The 18,927-nt window shown below is 41.5% G+C and overlaps 1 pseudogene; it reads right to left on the bottom strand.

Moving 5' to 3' along the window:
* Window positions 1-779: 779 nt before the first annotated feature.
* Window positions 780-18,927, bottom strand: part of LOC146347023 (desmocollin-1-like) — a 30,252-nt pseudogene continuing 12,104 nt past the window's right edge.

Genomic DNA, 18,927 nt, shown 5'->3' with positions numbered 1-18,927 from the left:
AATATTATTTTCACATTTCTGATTGAAAAACCTAAAGATTGTAATCTAGTGCAGTTGCATAGACATAAATCCCATTGATTTCAGTTTGACCTAAGCAGAAATATAGTTATGTGTTGGGCTGTAGCCAAGGATCCACAACCCAGCACACAAGTAATATAAGTAAGAATGTTAAAATATTATATTTTAACTTGCACACCAGTAACATTTAATCAGTTATTTCTAGAACTCCTTAAAAAAAGAAAGAAAAGAGGCTCAATCAAATAATACTTTGTACTACACAGACTTATTTGGCAGATAACTTTGAAGGTGAAATCAAATAATTTTAATGGTTTTTAAAGCAGTGTTTTAAAGATAGGCACAGATTGAACAGAACAGTCTTTTGCTAAAGATGTTAAAATTGGTGACTAAGCTTAAAACGTAATTGGTGTTCACATAGACCAAATTCTATAACAAATTTCAGATCCTCAACTTTAAAAAACCAATATTAAAATCAGTTTTTAATATACCCGCCAAGGGCCATGCTGGCTGGAGATGGTGGGAGTTGAAGTTGAACATATTTGGAGGGCAGTGTGGAGGGAAGGCTGACTTGGGGGAATAAAATAAAAATGAATATCTGCTGAAAACAGTGAATGGGCATGAACTACAGGAATGTTTCCTCCTCAGATCCTATTGAAATGAATTAGATCTCCACAAGAACATCCATTCATTTCAATGGAGCTTGCACAAGAGAATTTCCCAGTAGATTATGCTCATGGCTTTCAGGACCAGGAGAAACACACTTATTTCTTTACAAAGGCTTCAACTAATGTCCTAAAAGGGGGCTCTGGCTGATTTAAAAAATCAAGTTCTTCCTCATCTGACTGGCCAGTGCAGGAGCTTAAGGAACCAACTGATGATTCTTTTCCTTCATATTTATATGAAAGTACATATTCTCCAACATGTTTATATTCTTCATCCTGTCCACATAGAAACACCATCTGCATAGAAAGAAAAGGCAAGTTAACAATTTTCTTAAATGGTTACATGACATTAAAAGCACATTTTCAGATTTTATCTTTCATTATTTAATTATTTAATCATGATTTAATTTTTAATCAGAGTGTGTTCTCTGATTGGTTACCACATATGAAAGATGTACATTCATACTATTTTTTAAAAAGAAAAATGTCTCACATAGTATATAATTAAATGCAAAGAAACTTTTATAAAATAATTTAAGTTCTTTAAAAAAATAGCTTGCATATCATACATATGATGTCTTGAGCATCAGCATTAGGCTTTGCATTCAAATAATGGGAGTGTTTAGGGTTGGTAGCCTGGTGCCCTCCAGACGTTTTGGACTACAAGTCCCACCACCCCAGCCAGCATGGTCAGGGACTATGGGAGTTGTAGTCCAAAGCATGTGGAAGGCACTAAAATGCCTACCCCCAGGGCCTTCTCTACAGCTTCTCTAAAGCTCCAGAATTCCCTCTTAAAGGAAGTTCATCTTACCTCCTCCCTCCCTCATGACTTTTCATCAGATGGCCTTTAGCCTATAACATCTTGCTTGATAGGTTACTGATAGTGTTTTATAGTGCTGATATGAGCTGCTGATTGGTGCTGTTGTCTTGTTTTCTCCTGCTTCATGGATTATGTTATATCTCAGTTTTATCCTGTTTAGTTTTATAATTTAGTTTTTAACTTTATTGTTTGTTGTTAGCTGCCTTGTAGTATTTTTAGGAAAGGGTGGAGTATAAATCTTTTAAATAAATATAGAAATACAGAAATAAATACACCACTGATGTGCAACACAAATACACACCACAAACAGAAGCAATTCTAATAAAACAACAGAACACATACACCGCCCCCCCCCCCAATTAACCATCTTAAATGGAGCAACACAACGTTGGTTTACTAATAAGCCCAACAGTCTGAAATAACTAGAGGAATACAGTAATATTCAAAAACCAGAAAGTGAACCAACAGTAGCTACCTAAGTGAAATATATTATCCTGAAATGAATAGGCTTAACATTAATTCAAACATGAGCTCTGGGGAAAACTATGTTAGAATACTTACTTGGACTTGGACTTACTTCAACTAAGTGAGAATTGGTAAAATTCTGCCATTCTGAACAGAAATCTCTGTATGAATTCCATAGAGTTCAAAATCCCATAAAGATCCTGCCATGTGATTTCCTCCCACATTGACTAATTCTGATGTGTGGTGCCCTCCTCCTTTTACCACTTCCAAACCTTCTTGCCTCCCATTTTTTTCTCCGACTGTGCTCATGCTCATAGATGCATTCATTGTTTTGATGGGAACACCCTGGGTGGAGGGAAACGATAGCAGAATTTTCTGAAAGAAGAAGCAATTGCTTTTAATCACCTATAGTATCCTTCCCCAACTTGGTGTCCTCCAGATGACTTGGACTTCAGCCTCAGCCAGCATGGCCAGTGGTCAGGAACCCGTCTGGAGGGCCCCAGGTTGCAAAAGTCTGTCCTATAATTTGCTAGGGAAAATTCTTCAACAGTCATACAAAACAAGGCCTGAGCCCACTCTCAACCCAGACCAAATTATATATTCCACTGTACACACTTAGCCCATACCAAACCAACTCTCCTTGCCTCATTTTGCTCAAAGCAGCAACTCCCGTCCATTTCCTTGCCATCTCCGCTGTTTTCTTGCCAATACACCTTTCCATCCAGAACAGGATCCAGATATGTTTTACAGACCTGGACACATATCAGCCTGTAGGTCCCATCTGCAACCACGTTACAGTGCTGCAGCTAACTTTCCAGTCCCAGTTCCATCTTTAACAAATAAAATTGGCTCAGCTTGAACTCCAAAACCAAAAAGTGATGCCTTTTCTGGACCCACACACAACTTTTGGGGTTGATTGACACTTCAAGGCACTAGTTGCAAGTAAACACCAAATTGCTTGAGCATTTAACAATCAAACTGAAAAGTGACCTTTTGAATACTGTACTGGCATGTTTATGCATTCAGCAGTGTCACTGCCACCGATTTCCCCAACCCCTCCACACACACATAAAATAAGGGCAATACCTAGCTTTAAGCGCACATGCACCTCTTCATAATGATAAAACTGGCAATTCATGTATTTCCCCTCCTATACTAATGAGCTTGTATAATTAACTTTTACTGCTATAATGTGTCATCACATAAATATAGACTGTCTCCTGATTTGCACAATCAAACAACCCATGGTTAATGAACTATGGGCTGTTCGTATGTACGTGCAAGTGAGTGTGCTGGCTCCTGCCTGCTTCTGCTTTCTGAAACAACCCAGGGACAGGATGTTGTTATGAAGTGTGACCACTGGCACTCTGCGTTGTCTAGGGTTAAACAACCCAGAGTTTTAACCCATGGTTTGTTTGTTGGGCCGCGATGGCTTAGTGGTTAAGACACTGAACTGCAGACCGGAAGGTCGGAGGACAGCAGTTCGAGACCCGAGTGCCGCGCGGAGGAGTGAGCTCCCGTCTTCAGTCCCAGCTCCTGCCAACCTAGCAGTTTGAAAGCAAGAAATTGCAAGTAGATAAATAGGTACCGCCTCGGCGGGAAAGGTAGCAGCGTTCCATGCACCTCGGTGTTCAGTCATGCCGGCCACATGACCACGGAAGCGTCTTCGGACAGCGCTGGCTCTTCGGCTTAGAAATGGGGATGAGCACCACACCCTAGAGTCGGACACGACTGGTTGGGGACACCTTTACCTTTACCTTTTTGTTTGTTTACAAAGCAGGAGTGGGTGGAAGGCAGGCAGCGTGCTCACTCACTCATGTGCAGCCACACCAATTACTGGGTTGTTTAACCCAGGAATTGGCACTATGCATGAACCAGGTCTCTGTGTCGTAGAAATACAGTTGTCCTTTTTTAGAACACCAAACTGGTTAGTTTGCTCATTTGTTAGGCAAAGTAGACAGTTAGGCAAAAATACTACTTACCATCAGTTCTTCACCTGGTGCCTCAGTGTTTGATGTAATTAAGTTCTGGAAAGCTAAATTGTCACACACTTCTTGAGTCATGGGAACTTTGCTATGGAGCTGAAAGCCTAAGAGTATACCCAGGCCTACTGCAGGAGAGAAATACACAAAACCTGAGATTTAAATGTTATTTGTGATTTCACAACATGTATGAAGGAATTTGGATTTAATTACTGTGGTAAGTTGGTGTTCATTTTTATAAGGCTTTGAAGCAAATGTATATATTTAAGTAACTCAGGAAGGGGTGCTGGGAAATGTTCACTGTTTACAGTGGCACAGCCAGCCAGACCTTGGGGTGCAAGTCCATGGCCTCAGGGTATTAGGGCCCCCCAAATGACCTCCTTAACTTGTGGTGGTGGCCCCTCCTCCCTCTCTTTGCTCCCAGCCTGACTATGGCTGCAGGCTTGACTGCCTGGCTGCAAAAGGAATTGATGTGACCAGCACGCCATTTTGAAATAACTTTTTAAACTTACTTTTTGAGTAGCAGTGATCTGAACCAATCAGATGCTGCCTTTGGGGGCCATGGCCAATGAGGTCACAGGACATAAAGCCTGCCCTTTCATTGCTCCTGTAGGTGCAACAGCAATGTTCCCCAAAGGCAGCATCTGATAGGTTCAGATCACTTCTACTCAAAAAGTAAGTTGTAAAAAATTATTTCAAAATAGTGTGGCATGGGGCCTGCCTCAATACTTGCTTTTGCCAGCATGTAGCTGGTGGGTAGGTGGTGGTGGAGGAGGAGGAGGTGCCACCAGGTAATTTTTTTTTAAAAAATGGGTCAAAGGGAAGGAAGGAGGGCTGGTTGGTGGCAAGGGGGCTGGCTGGGGGGTACAGGGGGGAGTGGGCCCAGGAAAGCAACCTGCCCAGTAGGCCCTCAAAGCTAGCTGCACCCCTGATTGCTTAGATAGAATAAATATGATGCAAAATGCCATGAGTGACTATTCTGAATTCAGAGCATTTTCTTTCTTTCCTTCCTTCCTTTGAGTGAAGTGAATAGCTCTGGAACAGAGGTCTAGTTCTCCTAACAGCAAATGAGGTCATAAATCAACATCTGGGTTGTACCACTTCCGACGGCAGGTTAAGGCTAACATGAGAGAATGCTCCTCCATACAGAAAAAAGCCCATGTTACTTTAGAGACTTAGCTAGCAAAAGTGTCTTTTTTTTCTTTACTCAAAAGTGGGCACAAGGGTGTGATCCAGTTTAGGACCTTAACGTAGGGGGTAGAGGGGACTTTACACTTTTGCCCTCACTGCAGTCCCTATTAGGGTGGCCATGTGCCCTGCTTTACAGATGATGGACCTATATTTGAAGGTGCCCTTTTGTCCATTTCCTCTTCTTTGGCAAAGCATAAATGGCCAACCATAGTCCCGATCTGGATCAAGGTCCTGGTGTGGCAACTGGCATGCCAAATAATGACCCATTAAAAGAAATGGATCATTTGGGGCAAGATAAATTGTAGGTACGAGAGCCTTGATCTGGATTGGGATTGCTGTGGGGGGCAAATGGTTAATGTTTCCTAACCCACCCACCCCACTATGGGGCCAATATTGACCCCTGCACTTATTTATGAGAGCTTTTTTACACAAGGATGTTAATCAGCTGTTAATCTACTGTATCTACTTAGGTTCTCATCACAGAATTGAGATTTAGGACTATACTAAGAGCATTCCTTTTCCTGCTTTTCTGCTACATAACCTCTAGGTGGCACTTTGGTATAGCAGAATAGCACAAATACACCAGTAAAAAAAGCGGTTTCTTTCACTTTCACAATTAAATGCCACATTTTCCCTACTCTAAAAAGTTCGCCAAAAGTGCTGGTTAGACACAGAAATGAAATTGGCGGGTCATGACATTGTCTAAAGATCCCGTAAACAATTGTGAGTAGGGATTGACAAGCGCATAATAAATACCTCATGTAGTAAAGCCCCGAGTAAAGAAAAATGTAGCTGCCACAAGGAATGTGTAGTTTGACTCTTAGTAGTTCATTCTGCATTTCATCTAGAAGAGATACGTCTACTTACACAGCAGTAGCGGTGATCCCAGTATGGTTGCAACAATGCCCCAGGGACCAAAAGCAGTATTAGATAGCTCTTCAGATGGACTACGATCTGCAGGGATGGCTAAAGAAACACGATCCTTAGGGATGTCTGTGCTGAGTTCAAAACAATCACTTGGAACTACACAGTTGCAATACTGAACTGTTATTTCACTTGTTCCACTGTGACCCACGTTATCAGATCTCTTAACATGAATTTTATAAGAGCCATAGTCTATATCTTCCACTGGTGAAAGCAATGCTGATTCATCTGTAAAACAAATCATCCAAATCCAGTGATGAACATTTTTACATGACTGCTAGATTAGCTATACTTATTATTATAGGAGTGAGAAAAGCCATATACATACCTTCGTATGGTGTTATCCTCCACGTTAAGCCCATTGGCATCTCTATTTCAAAATGGAAAGGTATAGTGTAGGGAGGCAGATCAGCATCAAGGGCCGTAATACAAATTGATTTTTTGTCCTTACACATGATATACTTTTTTCTAGTAACCACTGGATAATTGTCATTCTCATCCATCAGTTTTATCACAATTTCCCCAGTGCCGGTTTTACCACCTGGGGAATTAAAATAGTTTAATACTGTAAATATACACACTTTTCAAAACAGGCTGGCTTCATCTCATCTATGTATATATGTAGCAATGAAATTAATTTTGTAGCCAAAATTATATAAAACTGTAAAGAATTTTCTCTCCCTCCCATAGATTAAGGATAACTCTTAGACTTTTGCTGTGGCCAAACTAAGAAATGGACTCAACGAGAGAAGCTGGAATTTGCTTTAGGAATCTGAGGAAAATGCAGGCTTTCAGGTATCAAATAAATAACATATTAACTGACTAATCATGGGTTTATAGGAATAATTAAGCACCTGAACTAAGTTATTTCTATTCAGCACTATACTACTGTACAACAGGGAGAAAGAATGTTCTGTTAAAAAACCCTTTTTGAATTATCAGTAAGGTTTCAAAAATGTCCTGAGAAAATTCAAATATTAATATTCAAAATATTCCGAAATGTTTAGGGTTGCAACCATGTTTCTGCTCCCATTTCTGTTTATTTATTTATATTGACATTTATATGCTGCCTTATCTGCTAAAATGCTGTCAGGGTGGTGAACAACAATTTAAACAACAAAACTTTAAAATAATAAAAATGAGAGCATTAAAATAGTAAAAATATTAAAACTACTCACTTTGAAAGGCCAGACTGAAAAGATTGGTCTTTGCACCCTTTCTAGAGGCCAGGCCTAGAGGAAGAGCCAATCGTAGTTCTTCAGAGAGAAAATTCTACAGTTTGGGGGCAACACAGGAGAAGGCCCTTACATGTGTGCCCAGTAAATGGGTCTCTGTGAGTAATTGTGGCCTCAAACGGGCCTCTCCTGCAGATCTTAATACTCAGGCATGTTCACAACAAGACAGGTGATCCCTTTATTTCAACCTAATTATTATTAGGCTAACTAAACAAGTGGCCCAATTCTATAAGCTCTTGCACTGCTGCATGAAACAACAATCCGGTGGGTCCACAGTTGGCTACAGAATCGGACTCAAAGAGGGCTTATCAATGGGACCTTCTCAAACTGGGGAGAGGTAATGAGCAGGTTACAGCAGGGCTCAGTCCTGGGCCCAGTGCTCTTCAACATTTTTATTAATGACTTGGAGGAGGAGGTGCAGGGAATGCTGATCAAATTTGCAGATGACACAAAATTGGGTGGGATAGCTAATACTTTGGCAGACAGAAACAAAATTCAGAGTGATCTGGATAGACTGGAGCGCTGGGCAGAAAACAACAGAATGACATTTAATAGGGATCAATGCCAAGTTCTGCACCTAGGAAAAAGAAACCAAATGCACAGTTACAAGGTGGGGGATACGTGGCTCGACAACACTACAAGCGAGAAGGATCTTGGAATTGTTGTCGATCACAAGCTGAATATGAGCCAACAATGTGATGTGGCTGCAAAAAAGGCAAATGCTCTTTTGGGCTGCACTAATAGAAGCATAGCTTCCAAATCCCAGGAAGTACTAGTTCCCCTCTACTCAGCACGGGTTAGGCCTCATCTGGAGTACCGTGTCCAGTTCTGGGCACCACACTTTAAGAAGGATGCAGACAAACTGGAGAGGATTCAGAGGAGGGCAACAAAGATGATTAGGGGACTGGAAACAAAGCCCTATGAAGAGAGACTGAAAGAACTGGGCATGTTTAGCCTTGAGAAGAGAAGACTGAGGGGAGATATGATAGCGCTCTTCAAGTACTTGAAAGGTTGTCACAGAGAGGAAGGCCAGGATCTCTTCTTGATCATCCCAGAGTGCAGGACACGGAATAATGGGCTCAAGTTACAGGAAGCCAGATTCTGGCTGAACATCAGGAAAAACTTCCTGACTGTAGAGCAATACGACAATGGAACCAATTACCTAGGGAGGTGGTGGGCTCTCCCACACTGGAGGCATTCAAGACAAGGCTGGACAGCCATCTGTCAGGGATGCTCTGACTTGGATTCCTGCATTGAGCAGGGGGTTGGACTCGATGGCCTTGTAGGCCCCTTCCAACCCTACTATTCTATGATTCTATGAACAACTGACTCTTATCCTGGCCAGGGCACTGCTCAGATGGGATCAGTATAGATGTCAAGAGGGGGCATAATCTCCTCTGGTATCCTGTGTTTTTTTTCTGACCCATAGGAGCTGTAGAGGACAAAGTAAACCTGTTCTAGGCAAGTGTGGTAGGAAGGGGAAGACGAGACGATTCCAGTAACAGAAATGGCTTCAGCAGCAGTGGCAGGAATTAGTGGAAATCATGTATGCTGCCTTGAGTTCATTGGAGGAAATAGGAGATATAAATGTAATTTATAAATAAAAATGTAATTTTTATCCAGTGTTGCATAAACAGAGATCCACTCATGCTTTGGAATTTTCTCTTCCTCTCCTCCTCCATGCTCTCCCCAGAGGGTTCCTCAGCCTTCTGGAACAGAGTTTGCAGGGCATGGGGTACAGGGGGATGAAACATCCATTCTGCTAATGGATTCTATTCCATTGGTGGACAGACAACATTGGATACAACTAGGGATGTCGTGGGAATCCAGGAAGGGGATAGAATCTAGCCTCCAGTCCTCCGTTTGGTCTCCAGTCTGCAGACTGCCACACTCGCCCAACTTGGCATGTACCTAGTTAGGGAAGCATGGCAGTCCTTGCTGATCCTCTGAGCCACCATTTTCCAAAAAAAGGGCAGCTTGGGATTTTTTGTAAATGTAACATTGCGTAAATGGCGGCTGTAAGGGGGCCATTTATGTGACATTACAGGTATAAATGACCCATTAATGCCCATAATGTTGCATAAATGGCCCATTTACGCCTGTAATGTTGTGTAAGCGGCACATTTACATCTGCCATTTATGCAAAATTACATTTACGGAAAAAACTAAGCCGTGATTTTTTTCGTAAAATGGTGGCTTGGTGAGACCATGCAGCTGTTTGCACGGTGCAGCAAACAGGAACGGGAGGCTAGTGGGGGTATGGAGAGTGGCACGCGGCATGGATGGAGGTGAATCTGAGCATCCCTAGATACAACGCAATGTAATTAGGCTAAGATTTCCCATATCTTGTGGTTAGCCCTACTTATACTAAATGTAATTGTCAAGGGCTCCTTGGAGGCCTCTCTCAGTCTAATCCAGTAGCCAAGTCCAGACACAGACAAAGGGATTCCTTTCAAAGCTTTATTCTTCTTTTACAACTTAACAACTATACCTTTTGCAACTAGATCTGAGCAGCACAGTACCTATGCCCTAAGTTGGAACAGTTGGTCCCCGTTTGAAAGGGAATTACTGGCAGACCCCTGAACTTAAGGACTAGGGAGAGTCCCTCCCCTTTTCCCTTGGATCCTCTGGGCGCAGCCGTTGTTTGCGCGCCAACTGGGCACTATGCCTCCTTTCCGCGCCCTCCATCTGGCGCCGCTCTCTGCATCTGCGTCGCGCGTCCACCAAGTCTGCTATCTGCGCTCCGTTACTCCCTGGACTGCTATCTAAGCTAGGAATGTTGGTGGGAGGAATCTCCGTCAGCTGTTGGCCCTGGGAAAGAGGAGCGTGCTCTCCTCCCAGGAGCGACTGCTCTTCCTCAGAATCAGAACTACTCTGGGATTCTATGGGCTCAGTGTCCACCCTGACAATAATAAACCTGTTCCACGTGCAGGGCCAGCTAGACAGGTGAACCTGAGGAGTCTCAATGCATGGATGAGACGGTGGTGCAGAGAGGAGGGGTTCAGATTCGTTAGGCACTGGGGAACGTTTTGGGACAAGCTGGGCCTGTACAAGAGGGATGGGCTCCACTTGAACCAAAATGGAACCAGACTGCTGGTGCTAAACATAAAAAGGGTGGCAGAGAAGCTTTTAAACTAAACCCTGGGGGACAGCCGACAGGAGCTGGTAAGCATCCAGTTCAGGTTAAATCATCCCAAAGGGATGAAGATGAAAATGTTTCTGATTGCTCAAATGTAGAAGGGGGGGGGGAATTGGCCAGGAGTACATGGTAGAACATAACAGCCAAACAAAAGGGGCCAAAATCCCATCGCAAAAGATGCACACACCAGAGGCACCTGGGGAGAGACACTGTGCTAGAAGCCTCTGAGCCAAAATGGGACAGTTGGAGTGCTTGGTTTTAAAGGAAAACTTGGATATAGTGGGCATTACAAAACCCTGGTAGAGCAGAGAGAACCAGTGGGATACAGTCATCTCTGAACTCTATAGGAAGGACAGGGAAGGCCATACTGGGGGAGGTGTTTCCCTGTACGTCAAAGAGGGCATAGTGCCGAGCAGACTAGAACACCTAAAAGGGGTAGGCTCTTCCACTGAAGTGCTGTGCGTGACAATACTGGGCTCCAAAACAAATTTAGTGCTAGGAACGTGCTAACATCCCCCAGACCAGAATGCTCAGAGTGACCTTGAGATGGAAAATGAAATCAGGGAGGCCTCCAAACAACAAAATGTTGTCATAATGAGTGACTTCAGTTATCCCCACATTGACTGGACAAATGCATGTTCCAGTCATGACAAAGAGGTTAAATTTCTCGATGCCCTAAACAATTGTGCCCTAGAACAGTTGGTCATGGAACCGACCAGAGGGGAGGTGACCTTGGACTTAATCCTGGGTTGTGTTGCCCAGGACCTAGTACGAGATATAAATGTTGTTGAACCAATTGGAAACAGTGATCACAGTGCTCTGAGATTTAATATGTATTTAAGTGGAAAACTGCCCAGGAAGTCCAACACAGTCACATTTGACCTCAAAAGAGGAAACTTCCCTAAAATGAGGGAACTGGTGAAAAGGAAATTAAAAGGGGGAGTTAAGAGGATTAAATTCCTTCAGAATGTTTGGAGATTACTCAAAACCACAATAACAGAAGCCCAGCTAGAATGTATACCACAGGTTAGGAAAGGTAGCACCAAGTCTGAGAGGTTGCTGGCATGGTTAACGAGCAGTGGTAAGGGAACTATTAGAGAAAAGAGAGCTTCCTTCAGAAAATGGAAGCCTTGCCCAAGCGAGGAAAACAAAAGGCAGCACAAGCTTGCACAAAGGCGATGCAAGCAGACAATAAGAGATGCAAGAAAGCATTCTAAAGAGCATATCGCTAACAATATCAAGGCCAACAATAAAGAATTCTTTAAATATATCAGAAGCAGGAAACCAGCTAGGGAGGCAGTTGGACCACTGGATGACAATGGAGTTAAAGGAGTACTGAAGGAGGACAAGGAGACTGCAGAGAAGCTGAATGAATTATTTTCAGCCATCTTCTCTGCAGAAGATATAGGACAGATACCTGTGCCTGAACTGATGTTTTCAGGAAGGGAGTCTGAGGAACTGAGACAAATAGTGGTGACAAAAGATGAAGGTCTCAACTTTATTGATAAATTGAAAGCAAATAAATCACTGGGCCCAGATGGTACCCATCCCAGAGTTCTCAAAAAACCCCTCAAATATGAAATTACTGATATTCTAACCAAAATATGCAACATGTCCCTAAGATCAGCCTCTATACCAGAGGACTGGAAGATGGCCAATGTAACACCAATGTTCCAAAAGGGATCCAGGGGGGATCTAGGAAATTACGGGCCAGTTAGCTTAACATCTGTTCCAGGTAAATTGGTTGAAGGCATTATTAAAGATAAAATTTGTAAGCACATAGAAGGACAAGCCCTGCTGAAAAAGAATCAACACGGCTTCCTCAAAGGTAAGTCCCATCTCACTAACCTTTTAGAGTTCTTCGAGAGTGTCAATAAACATATAGACAGGGGTGATTCAGTAGACAATGTTTACTTGGACTTCTAAAAGGCTTTTGACAAAGTCCCTCACCAAAGACTCCTGAGAAAATTTAGCAGTCATTGAATCAGAGGACAGATCCTATTATGGATCAGTAACTGGTTAAAGAACAGAAAGCAGAGAGTAGGAAGAAATGGTAAATTCTCCATGGGGTCACGAAGAGTCGGACACGACTGAACGACTGAACAAGGAGGGAAGTAAATAGTGGGCTCCCACAGGGATCTGTATTCAGACCAATGCTTTTCAACCTGTTCATAAATGATCTGGAATTAGGAGTGAACAGTGAAGTGGCCAAGTTTGCTGATTACACCAAATTATTTAGGGTGGCTAAAACCAAAAGTGATTGTGAAGAGCTCCAGAAGGATCTCTCCAAACTGGGAGAATGGGCATCTAAATGGCAAATGTAAGCAAGTGTAAAGTGATGCATGTTGGGGCAAAAAATCCCGAGTTCAAGTATAACCTGATGGGACCTGAGCTAGCAGTGACTGACCAGGAAAGAGATCTTGGGGTTGTGGTGGACAGCTCGATGAAGATGTCAACCCAGTGTGCAGCCACTGTAAAAAGGCAAAATCCATGTTAGGCATAATTACAAAAGGAATTGAGAATAAAACTGCCAATATCATACTGCCTCAATACAAATCTGTGGCACGACCACACTTGGAATGCTGTGTCCAGTTCTGGTCACCACACCTAAAAAAAGATATTGTAGAGCTGGAAAAAGTGCAGAAAAAGGGCAACTAAAATGACCAAGGGGCTGGAGCATCTCCCCTATGAGAGAAGGTTACAACAGCTGGGATTGTTTAGCTTGGAAAAAAGGAGGGTGAGACGTGATAGAGGTCTACAAAATTATGCATGGAGCACAGAATGTGGAGACATTTTTTCCCCTCTCTCAAAACACTAGAACCCAGGGTCATCCTATGAAGCTGATTGGCAGGAGATTCAGGACAGATAAAAGGAAGTACTTCTTCACAGAGCACATAGTTAAACTATGGAATTTGCTACCACAGCATGTGGTGATGGCCACCAATTTGGATGGCTTTAAAAGGGGGTTGGACAAATTCCTGGAGTTAAAGGCTATCAATGGCTACTAGTCTTGATGGGTATGTGCTACCTCCAGTACCAGAGGAAAATGAACCTATGTACACCAGTTGCTGGGGAATATGGGTGGGAGGATGTTGTTGCACTCATGTCCTGCTTATGGGTTCCTGGTGGACAGCTGGTTGGCCACTGTGTGAACAGAATGCTGGACTAGACGGACCCTTGGACTGATCCAGCATGGCTGTTCTTATACACACACACACACACACACACACACACTTAATTTTTTGAAACCATTTATCGTTTCAGTAACAATGTAATTATCTTGTTAGGACATTCTTGTCCCAGCATGCAACATTAGGGTGCAGAGCCAGATGGACCCTTTGTCTGATCCAGCATGGCTCTTATGTTCTTACATTCATTTAAACCCTTGCCTGTACAAAGGTTTCTATTTTCTTCTGTGAATGAAAATATGTTAGGGATGCATGGAAATGTTGACCTGCTCATAAGAGGAAGCTGCTACAAGCACTGAGCTCCATGCATGATTTAGAGCTGCTGGATCATGGCTAATTTTACAATCTCTAGACTTAGTTGATACAGGAGCAAACAAATGTGGAATTATGGGGAAAAGTAAAATATCTGTTTTTCAACATGATATAGGCTTCCAGCTATGAGGCCTGAAAAAACTGAAGCCTGAAGGGAGTCACCTAGGATCGCATCCAATGGTGTCCTTCCACCAGTGGAACTGACACCTCTGGCAGATCTCATTTACACGCCTCCCAAATCTGCCTCAGAGGGGTATTTGCGGGGCATGCAGAGGACTGCAAAGGGAGGGGGGGAGGGAAATCCCATTGTGTGAGCAGAAGTCTGTTTCATAACATTGGATTTAGACCCTAGTAAACTGGCTTGTAAAGAAAAATGTTTAATAATAATAATTCCAAAATCATGTTGTGAAATCATTCTAATGGAATTGGAGCACTTTTGAAGCAATGGTTTAAGAGGAAGATACAACAAAACACTGTCAACAGTTGGAGTCTGCATGCTGCATTGACAGCAAGTTTTCACAGTATTTGATACTCACTTTGATCAGTTGCAGAGACTGTTACATTGCATTGACTGTATTCCATGTTTAATACCTCTGTCTAAAATTTTAGTGGTTTTCAGCTGTCCCATGTGATCAGTGGTGATCCAATGGCATGGGTCATTTATTATTCTGTAACTGTTAAGAACAAACATATTAGGAACAAAGGAAGCCACCTTCTACTGAGCCAGACCATTGGTCCATCTAGTCCAGTAATGTTGACACTGACTGGCAGCAGCTCTCCAGGATTTCAGAGGCGGACTATGTGCCATGAATGCCCTGTGATAGTATAAACCAGTTAAAATTGATTCCTGATTTTATCCACAATCTATAAACTAAATTAGCCCAAAATAAATTTGTACCTTAGGCCTCCACTATTTCCAGTTTCTGGGTCCCTTGCTTGGTAATTACCAACCACTGTTCCACCTGGCAAACATTCCTTTATGTTTAGAATATATTCAGAAGGCTCAAATACTGGTCCCTCATCCTGATCCCTAATTCTGATCACAACAGTGGCCATACTTGTTGGAAGGGGTCTTGAAGAAGGAGCACAAGGTGCTTCATTATTTACAACAATTTCTAATCTTCTCTCCTTGGTGTTTTCATAGTCCAGTCCCTGGAAATAAATGTATTTTTATTAAAAGCAATGCATGATTTAGTACAGCGATGCTATAATAACTTTTCAAATAATGACAGCATTCATTGGTAGGTATTTTTAAATCTTACTGAGCATCTCCTCCTCCTCATTCCCCTCCTCTGACTTTTTTTCCTCCACCAAATCACATAAATAACAAGGAAATTTCCATTAGAGAAACATTTCAAAGAAGTCACCTTTTAGAAATATAAGGTTTCAAGAACAGCCAGACAGAGTTTAAAATCTGGAAGTAGAATTGGCTTCAACATTAACTAATTTCAAAATAAGCAAAATGATTAAATTATTACTATGTTAGCTCATTCCACCATAGGTGGGTTTTCCTATCTGTGATTACCTTTAAAGCAGCTAAACACTCAACATTCATCTCTTGATCAGCAGTAATAGAAAAACTATTATCTTCATTTCCTTTTATAATGGTGAATGTAGCCAACCATGAAGCTGTTCCAGGTTCATCAGCATCTATCACAGGGATGCACAATATTTCTCCACTTACTGTATTTTCAGATAAGTGCACTTCATACTGAAATAAACATAGTCTTCAAATAGTCATTTATGAACACTTTAGACATTTCTAGAAAAGTGAAGCAATTTCCCAAGGCAAAAATAACAAAGATTAAGGGTGCAATCCTTGTATGTTTAGACAGAAAAAAGTCCTGCACCTCCCAGCATTCCCCAGCCAGCATTCTTCCCCCCCATTTAACATGTTATGGGTCAGATCCAAACTGAGTAATGATTAGACTAGACACATTTAAATCAATTAGAGAAGTTAGTGATGACTACCTTAAGACCCATTGATTTCCATGGGCTACTCCAAGAATTACTAAATCTGGATTAGACCTGCTTTAATGACATTAACACCATAGAAAACTGAGACCATGCAAGAGGTAAGCAAGTTTTTAAAAGCTCTGATGCATTTTAATGAAGACAAACTTACCACAGTTTGTACTAATTTTGGAGCATTGTCATTTACATCACTGATCTCTATCATCACTTCTGCTGTAGTGCACAAACCAAATTCCTGGCCTCCCATGTCTCTTGCTTCCATGTTCAGTTTATACTGTGATATTGTCTGAAGTATATTAAAAGAAATACAGAGACATAATGTTCTTTTTCTGATTAAAAAATACTGTGATTTGGTTGGTGTAGCAGAAACCATTTTGAAAAAATGGTTTGGCATTGTTTGCACCTTAAAAATAGTATTAGGGTTGGCTACATGCTGTTTGCACCAACAGGCACATCTTTTTGTTTTAAAAGGGGAAAAAATGGATTGGTGTCTTGATCCTAAACGGCAGCATGTCTCTTTCTTCAGTGTCCCCATGACATTGGGGATTTTATTTATTCATTATTTTTATTTATTTATATCCCTCCTTTCCTCCATGAAGCTCAAGGTAGCATACATGGTTCACACTCCTTCCCCCGCCACCATTTTATCCTCACAACACTCTGTGAGTTAAGTTAGGCTGGGGGGGGGGGTGTCTCCATGACAGTGGAAGGAGATGGAAGGAGAAGCCAATTGTGGCTTACCTGGATTTTTCAAGGAGCCAGCTTTGTTCCCTTCAGGGCTCCACAAGAAAGTGTATTGCACAAGTAAAAGTCACTTCACAGAACATACTTCTGGGGGTGGGGTGTGTGTGGAGTGAATGTCATCTGACTTGCAGGAGCTGCTCAACCAATAAGAGAGACTCCCCTTCTCCAGGTCCCCCCCCCCCCGGTTCTCCTATGAGAATAAGAGAGGCTGCCCCGCATTCTTGGGACAAGCCTCATTGCCCACAATGAGACAGTGGTTCACATGTAATGACAACCCAGAGTATGGGCTGTTGTTGAATCTCCCGTCTGTTTAACATCCAGCATGTTTCTCTTATATTCACAAAATTTTAATGCCAATAAATGTTAGATGCACAGAAAAATTACCTCTCTGTCCAGATCTGATGAAGCTACCTTAATAGAACCTGTATCAGGGTGTATAACAAATGCCTGAGAATTCTGATAACTTTGAAGATTCTGGGACACAAGTTTATATTTCACTTTGGTATGTAAGGTGTATGGCTCATCTTTGTCTATCACAGTCACTTGTCCAACTAGTGTCCCTGCATGTACAAGGAATCAACTTTAAATTTCCAGCTTTCTTTCATAACACAGTTTTCAAAACATTATTTAGATCTAGCCAATTTTCATGTAATTTATAAATCCAGGCATACACATCAGAATTTACCCCCCAAAACAGGTAAAATTATTTATAAGAAATCTATGGAGAAGTATAACATTTCTGAACATTGATCAATGAAATATATATTGTAGATATACATTCTCATTGAAAACAGATTTCTTCTGATTTTATAGTGCAGTAAGTAAACAAACAACATCATACACCAAGGACCCCTGATTACAAGTTGCTTAGGGAAGTATGTGTGTGTGTGTGTGTGTGTGTTCCCTTTGCATTAAGAACATAAAATACTGGAAATGTAGATTTCAGAAGAAAGTCAAGCAATGTTCAGTTCCTTTCTTTAGGGGAGGAAACCTAGTTTCAAATTCATCAAATGTCAAAACACCCCAACGATGAGTTAAACCAATAACAATCACACCATACATGGATGTCAATCCAGATACCATTCTTTCTGAGTATTCATATGGTTGTGCATGCATGGTGGATCATTTAACTGGGCTGCAAAAACGGCATCTTTCCTCTGTATTGCCCTCTATATATTACAAACAACTTTTTAAACTCCAGGGAGACTTTTAAAAGACTTACCCTAGAGAGAAGGAGGGAAAAGGTTGTAGTTTAGGAGTAACAGTAAAAACTCCACATATTCATATAGGTCTCTGGATCAACTGGAGTTCTTTCAGTGCAGATTTTACACTGAATTACAATATTACAAACTGAGAAAGAATGTGTATGTGTGCACACCTGTGTGAACACACATCTGTGTATTTGGAGATGTTTTTTAAACTTGGATATAAATTCAGAATTAAAGCCTATACATTTCCAAATACACACATACACATCTATTTGATGTATGATCAAACTATACATCCCCAAACCCCTTTTTAAGTATGTTCTAATTAGAAGGGTTTTGAACATGCATTTCTCACTATCAAAATATACTTAGATTTCTATGGAAACTGATCAAATGACACTGGTACAAATGTCCCAATGATATGGTCACATTTAATTAGCATTTTACAATGTTGATCCAAATAGATTTTTTAAAAATTAACATTACCGATTCCACTGTTTTCAAGAATGCGAAAAGTATAAATATCATGGTCAAACATGGGAGCGTTATCATTATCATCCTCTATTTTGATCGTATGTACAAGTGGTATCTCAGGTGTATATCCATCCAACGTCACTGCATAGCAAATCAGCTGTATAAGAGAGAGGGAAAGTAATATTTTTATTTCCCAGTTGCTGTGGAGCAGATGAAGTGTTCCTTTTGACAATCAGATGACAATTATTTTAGTCCAGATTTCCATACGAAGTTTTGGTGTGGTGAGCAGTCTGCCTTTATGTGTGCCTGGTGAGGCATCTTGATAGGCTCTCAATATCATGTTCTCCAAATCTGTGTGCCTGGTCACCTTCTCTTGAACTCTTCCACTGGTATGGAAGAGGTCTTATCAGAAAGCTGAGAAGTTAAGGAAGATAACAGGGTTTTGGAGGGAAAACCTGTCTGCAATCTTTCATCTGGGAGAAAGCATCCTAAATAATTCATCAGTTTGACTGGCTTACGTGGGCCCAACTACCTATCAACCCCCTCGCACTATTGAACTGAATGAATAGGAGCTTCTGGCTCTGACTGGCA

Source organism: Heloderma suspectum, chromosome 4 (genome assembly GCF_057233095.1).
Source record: "Heloderma suspectum isolate Gila_16-S chromosome 4, 16-S_ref, whole genome shotgun sequence".
NCBI lineage: Eukaryota > Metazoa > Chordata > Lepidosauria > Squamata > Helodermatidae > Heloderma > Heloderma suspectum.
Note: the sequence above shows the minus strand (reverse complement) of the source record. Positions and strands in the feature narration are given on the sequence as shown.